This window comes from Peromyscus californicus, unplaced genomic scaffold, assembly GCF_007827085.1.
Source record: "Peromyscus californicus insignis strain IS unplaced genomic scaffold, ASM782708v3 Scaffold_3__1_contigs__length_106647218, whole genome shotgun sequence".
NCBI classification, from domain to species: Eukaryota; Metazoa; Chordata; class Mammalia; order Rodentia; family Cricetidae; genus Peromyscus; species Peromyscus californicus.
Genome location: NW_026294551.1, coordinates 25,984,054 through 25,991,720, shown reverse-complemented (window position 1 = coordinate 25,991,720; position 7,667 = coordinate 25,984,054).

Here is a 7,667-nt window from a genome sequence, read left to right as displayed (position 1 = left end):
TCAGCAGTTAAGTGCCTAGGCTCACAACCAAAACTGGTTCTATTTTTAACCCTTGGAACCAACTTCACAGGAATTTCTAGCATTCTTGACCTGTGGAAAAACCTTGTCATGGGCTGGAGAGATGGCTTAGTGGTTAAAAGCATATACTGCTCTTGAAGAAGACCCAGGTTCAGTTCCCAGCACCCAAGTCAGGTGCTGTAACTACAGCTTCAGGGGATCCAACACTCATTTTTGCCTCTGCTGGTACCTACACTCAGGTGTATATACCCACACACAGACACATAATTTAAAATTACGTGGTGGCGCATGCCTTTAATCCCAGCACTCAGGAGGCAGAGGCAGGCGGATCTCTGTGAGTTCAAGACCAGCCTGGTCTACAGAGTTAGTTCCAGGACAGCTAGGGCTGTTGCACAGAGACAAACCTGTCTCAAAAAAACACAACTAACTAAATAAAATCTTTAAAAAATAATAATCTTCCCATGAGGCAGTGGTGGAGCACACTTTTAATCCCAGCACTTGGGCAGAGGCAGGCGGATGGATCTCTTCAGTTCCATCAGCCAGGGCTACACAGAAAACTTCATCTGGAAAAAAAATGATCTTGCCATGCTCCTTCAGGGAAGACACTGAAGATGTGCATGCAGCACAAACTGTGTTCACTGACAATTTTCTTTTTCCAGTCTTGGGACAAGGTCTCATCTGTGTAGCGCAGGCTGGCCTCAAACTCAGATCTGCCTTCCAAGTGCTGAGATTACTGACAATTTTCTAAAGACCAATTAGCACATTTCCAGGTAAAAAGTTTAAGAGTAAAATTGTCTTAAGTGATTGTTGTAGATGCACATGCAAAATTGTTAATTATAAGTAGGTACAACAAAGTTGGGGAGACGGCCCAGCAGTTAAGAATGCTTGCTGCTCTTACAAAGGACTGGAGCTGGGTTCCCGTCACCCACGTCCTTCCACACATAATATAGCCCCAGGGAACCAATGTCCTCTTCTGATCTCCACAGGCAACCCAACACGTGTGCATACACATAGACACATACATAAATGATAGATGGCTTCTATGAAATCTCACCATCATGGACCCGGAACTTGTTAATATGGCAATGGGGTTGTCTGCTTCCGTTTGTTTTCACTGTATGGGGAACTGAACCTAAGGCCTGTGCATTCGCCAAGTGTTTTCCCAACTGAGCCCTATCGCCAGCCTTTTCTCTTTCTAGATAGGGTCTCACTAAGTCACCCAAGTTACTACTGAACTCTCATCATGCCTTAGCCTGGTAGGTGCTGGGATTACAAGTGTGGGCCACATACCAGTATCTTGGTGTCCTGTAACTGTCAGAGCCTGTTACAATCTGGCTCTTCCCCCTGACTTCAGTTAAATTTGTTAATATTGTAAGTGAACTATGCAGTGGCCACAGAAACACTTGGAAGTCCTTTCTTTCATGTGTGGATGTTTGCACGTGTAGGAGTGTGCACGTGTCTGAAGGCTAGAGATTGATGTGTCCACTTTATTTTACTGAAGCAGGGTGTCTTTTGTGGTTTGTGGGGCAAGTGCTTTCTCAACTGAGCCATCTCTCCAGCCTTGAAACCTCTCTGCCGCTGACTTTCAAGTACTCCGATTTGCAAAGGCAAAAATCTACCAATTTAATTTTTTAGCAGCTAATTTTTTAATTTTCTGTATTGAGTGTTCTATCTGCATGTATTCTTTTATGTCAGAAGAGGGCACCAGATCTCATTACAGATGGTTGTGAGCCACCATATGGTTGCTGGGAATTGAACTCAGGACCTCTGGAAGAGCAGCCAGTGCTGTTAACTGATGAGCCATCTCTCCAGCCCCTGCCCCTACTTTTTAAGACATGATCTCGGGCTGGAGAGATGGCTCAGAGGTTAAGAGCACTGCCTGCTCTTCCAGAGGTCCTGAGTTCAATTCCCAGCAACCACATGGTGGCTCACAACCATCTGTAATGAGATCTGGTGCCCTCTTCTGACCTGCAGTCATACATGCTGTATATGTAATAAATAAATAAATCTTTAAAAAAAAAAAAAAAAAAAAGACATGATCTCGAGCCGGGCGTGGTGGCACACGCCTTTAATCCCAGCACTCGGGAGGCAGAGCCAGGCGGATCTCTGTGAGTTCGAGGCCAGCCTGGGCTACCAAGTGAGTTCCAGGAAAGGCACAAAGCTACACAGAGAAACCCTGTCTTGAAAAACCAAAAAAAAAAAAAAAAAAAAAGACATGATCTCATAAGAATTTACTTGGTAGCTGAAAATGTCCTTGAACTCCTGATCCTCCTTCTTCCACCTCTCCAAGTACTAGGTTTACAGGCCTTATGTCACCAGCTTTTTCATGGATGTTGAGGGATCAATCAGATCCTCATGCTTGAGGGGCAAGCACTTTACTATAGTAAAGTTATTTCCCCAGTCCCTTGCTTTATTTATGAGGTGGGGGGGCATACATACGCCATGGTGTTGTGTGGAGATCAGAGAACAGCTGGCAGGAGTGGGTACTCCCTCCACCATGAGGGTCCCAAGGATCAAGCTCACTCAGATCATAACACCCTTACCCACTGAGCAGTCATCTTGATAATCCTTGTTTTTTGTTTTGGAAAAGGTCTATGTAGCCCTGGTCGTACTGGAACTCATTATACAGACAAGGCCTGTCTCTGCCTCTAAAGTAAGTGTGTGCCACCACACTTGGCCTTTTTTTTCTAAAGACAGGCTCTCATTTGTCTAGTCTGGAACTAACCATTATAGCTCAAGCTGGCCTTGAACTAACAATGGCAATCTTGCCTCAACCTGCTGAGTACTCAAATTACAGGCAAGAACCATCATCTAAATAGAATGCTAGATTCTACAGCTTCGCCAGTCAGTCCTATTTAAAGGCTTTGTTGTTAAGAGATGGGGTTTTATGTAGCATGGGCAATGAACTAATAATGAATCTTGTTGCCATCCCCCAAGTACTGGGGCTAGAAGACTGCCCTACCCCTGGATCATGCAGTGCTGGGGCTGAAACCTGGGGCTTTCATGTCGGACTCCACCAAAGGAGCCACATCTCCGGCTTCCTATGCTCATTTTGATGTTAACCTTTGACAATCTGGTGTTTGCCTGTGTGCCTAGCACATCTTAACAGTCCCTTGTGACACTGGATCTGCATTACAAAGCATTCATAATGAAAGAGGAAGTAAGAGAAATTGCTGCTACAGAATCATTTGCGGCTAGAATTCTGAAATACACACTTAGCTTTTTCCTCCCTGTGTATGTCCTGGAACTCAACAATTCTGCCTCGGCCTCCCAAGTGCTGGGATTACAATGTCATCACATCCAGATTTCCTCCGAACTTGAATATAAGCCAATCAAGACACTTTATAAGTAAAGTATCAAGTGATTTCAGTTATGCGAGCACACTGAGCATTACTTAGGCCAGTGGTTCTCAACCTTCCTAATGCTGCCACCCTTTTTATGTGGTTCCCTATGGTGGTGACCCCCAACCATAAAATTATTTCCATTGCTACTTCATAACTGTAATTTTGCCATTGTGAGTCATAACGTAAATGTTTTCCAATGGTCTTAGGCAAACCCTATGAAAGGGTCACCTGACAAACTCAAGGGGTCACCACCCAGATATTAAGAACCACTTAGACCAACCCGTATGGTATAGCCTGGTACACACCTAGGCTGTACAGTACTTGCAGCACATCACTGACAAACGTAGTCGTTATGTGGGACTTGGCTACAAGTAACCACTCAGGCCAGCACTGTGCAACAACTATTAGGTAGAATCATTCTAGTGTTGGACTCAGTAGCAGTCCCTTCAGATCTGTACATCTACACTACTGGAATATTCTCCAAGTTACTACCTCCTTACCAGTTGTTTTAAGTCCATCTCCTTTAGTAAGTAGTGGTCCTGTCAATTTCCTGCTAAATGATGAAAGCAAATGAAATAAAATCTTCCTGCTGAGATGAAAAGTACAATTGGCCTCTCTCCACAGGGGCAAGCCTGTTTGCTTTGTTAGGCAGAAAAGCAAGGCCAAAATGGTAAGTTTCGACTATGTGTTGGTATTTTTTTTTCCTGTGTTTTCAATACTTGGAATCAAACTCAGGGCCTTATGTGTGCTAGCTAAGTACTCCGCCAGTGATCTACACCCCAGCCCTATGGGTTTTGTTTTGTATTAAAAGCCTGAGTTTGCATTACGTTCTTTTTGGTGTATGGTAGTTTATAATAGTACCAAAGCCATTGCTTCCCAAAATCACTTTATTGTTGTTTTGAGACAGAGTATGTAGTAGACCAGGCTGGCCTCCACTCACAGAGATCCTCCTGCCTCTGCCTCTAAGTGTTCCAGTTAAACATGTGCACTACCATGCCCAGCAAGTTGTTTTAAGATTTGTTTTTAATTTATGTGTATGTGTGTGTGTGCACCATGTTTGAGGGTACCGAGAGACGCCAGTTCCCCTGGAGCTGGAATTACAGGTAGTTGTTGAGCTACATGATATGGATGTTAGAAGCCAAATCAGGTCCTCTAGAATAGCAGCAAGTGTTCTTCCCTACTGAGCCCTCTCTTCAGGGACCCCAAAATCAATTTTACCTACTTTTTTTTTTTGAGACAGGGTTATGCTGTATAGCACTGGCTATCTATTATTATTATTATTGTTTTTGTTTTGTTTTCTTGTTTTTGTTTTTTCGAGACACGGGTTTTCTTTGTAGTTTTGGTGCCTGTCCTGGATCTTGCTCTGTAGACCAGGCTGGCCTCGAACTCACAGAGATTCCGCCTGGCTCTGCCTCCCGAATGCTGAGATTAAAGGTGTGCGCCACCGCCGCCCAGCAGCACTGACTATCTAAAACTTGCTATGTATATAGACCAGGCTGGCCTCAAACTCAAGAGATCTACCTGCCTCTGCCTCCCAAATGTTGGGATTAAAGGTGTGCGCCCATGTGCCTGGCCCCAAATGGATTTTTAAATTGTAGTTTGACTTTAACCAAGCCTGCCTTATTTTTTGTTCGCATAGTCTAAGGTTAGGCTGGCCAACTTTGAGGCCTGGCACTGGCACAGTAGTCCACTGTTTCAAATACTAGTTACTACATCGGCTCATATCTGAGGACTGGAAGAGATGGCCAGTGGTTTCAAACTTATATTGAAACAGAAAGTAGAGACTATGTGGACTAGGAACGTGACTCAGTTGGTAAAGGGTTTGCCTACTATATATATATATATATATATATATATATATACACGAAGACCAAGGTTTGAGCCTAAGCACTCCATAAGCCAGGTCAGGAGACAGGAGGATCAGAAGTTCAAGATCATTCTTGGCTCTCTACAAAGTTTGAGGCTAGCTTAGGCTACATAAAAAACAGTCCTGGGGTCGGGGGTTGCAGAAATGGATGAACATAGCCAGGCACACAATTTTAATCCCAGCACTCGGGAGGCAGAGGCAGGCAGATCTCTGTGAGTTCGAGGACAGCCTGGTCTGCAGACCGAGTTCTAGGACAGGCTCCAAAGCTACACAGAGAAACCCTGTCTCGAAAAACCCAAAATAAATAAATAAAGTTAAAAGTCCTTGCTTGCTCTTCTAGAAGACCTGAGTTCAATTCCTAGAACCTGTGACTGACTCCAGGGCATCTGACCCCCTTTTGTCTTCCATGGGCACCTGCACACACAATATATATGTATATTTAATATAGAAAAAAAATCAGGAAAAAAAAGGCATGGTGGCATACACCAATAATCCCAGCACTCAGGAGGCTCTGTCAGAAGGACAGCCATGAGTTTGAGGCCAGCCTGGGCTATATAAATATCTATCTAAATAAATAAATAAATTCTTATTTTATTTTATTTTATGCCAGACATGGTAGTACACACCTTTTTTAATCCCAATACTCAGGAGGCAGAGGCAACCAGAGCTTTGAGTTCAAGGCCATCCTGGTCTACATAGTGAGTTCTAAGCCAGCCAGAACTACACAGTAAGACCATGTCTCAAAAAATAAATTAATAAACCACTTTTTTTTTAACAAGCTCTGTGCCGACATTCTGGAGACAACTTGTGTGCTCTGTTTTTTTTAACCAGTGCGGTCAGACAGGACCTTTCAAAAGCAGCTCTAGAAAAACGGGCTAGACCTGAACTCCTTATCTCATGGACACACCGGGTCCCTAAATGTTCATGTGCAATTGCAAATTTCAAAACCAGAGGCAAGGTACTGCCATGTGAGGAAGAAAAAGGGTTAAAGGTGCTGGTTCATCATCGTACATCGATAAAATGACAAGTCAGTTTGTGGGGACTCCTCACTTAACCACATGGATCGATAACAGGAAAAGCAGATTTAACCACACCCAACGCTAGGCTGTAAGGATTCTGCTACAGAATTTCCATACCTGGTCAGGAGTTGTAATCCATGACTGGAATCCTAGCACTTGGGAGACTAAGGCAGGAGGAATGCCATGGGTTGGAGGCCATCTGGGAAAGACCTGTGGCTGGAGATGGCTCAGTGGTTAAGAACACTTGCTTGTTAGCTTGGCAGTAGCGCATACCTTTCTCCCAGCACTCGGGGCAGAGACATTCGGATCTCTGAGTTCCAGGACAGTGGAGGCTACAGAGAAACCCTGTCTTTAAAAAAAAGAAAAAAAAAAGAATGCTGCCCTTGCATAGGATCGGGGTTCCATCCACACAGCAGCTCACAACCCTTCCAAGGAATCCAATGCCCTCTCTGGCCTTTGTGAGCCACCAGGCACACATGTGATACACAGATATACATGAAACAAGACGTCCATACAACATAAAAATTAAAAATGTTAAATGTTTCTATGCCTGGCTGGGAAAGTGGGCTTTAGAGAGGCAGCCACCAAACTAATAACTACGTGTTCCAGTTACACATTACAGTTACAGGGTCTCACTATATGACCCAGGCTGGCCTCAAATTTGCAACCCTCCTACCTTATCAGCTCAAGTGCTGGGATTATAGGTGCGTATCCACTATTCACAGAGGCTAATTTCTTTTCAAATACTGAAAAAGCCTCTGCTTCACTGATGAGACAGACCCATGCTGAACAGTTTGATATCGTGGATTGGTCTAAGAGTAAACCGTGGGTCGGGCAGTGGTGGCGCACGCTTTTAATCCCAGCACTCGGGAGGCAGAGCCAGGTGGATCTCTGTGAGTTCAAGGCCAGCCTGGTCTACAGAGCGAGATCCAGGACAGGCACCAAAACAACACTGAGAAACCCTGTCTCAAAAAACCAAAAAAAAAAAAAAAAGAGTAAGCCTGGAAAAATCTTTTGGGTGAAGTTTAGGGACTGACTGCTGAACCGAGACAAAGCAAGCTTTCTGAAAGCATGGCCACCCAATGTCCCACTGCAGAGATGAGCTGGTCAAAACTAAGGCCGGGTCTCCTGTCTGCTGCCACCTCTTCTACTGTCTTAGGTCAATGGGTTAATACTGGAGTGCGGGGGTGGGGTGGGGTGTATTTCCAAGACAGGGTTTCTTTGTGTAGCCCTGGCTGTCCTGGAATTCACTCTGTAGAGATCCACCTGCCTCTGCCAACCGACTGCTGGGATTAAAGGCGTGCATCCCCACCCGACTGATTTCACAAATTTTCAAATCACGACTCCAGTCCAGTGCTCTGTATCTCTCCAGCAGGTAAAGCTACTAAAGAAATTAACAGAATTGTCAAGCTTTAAAAA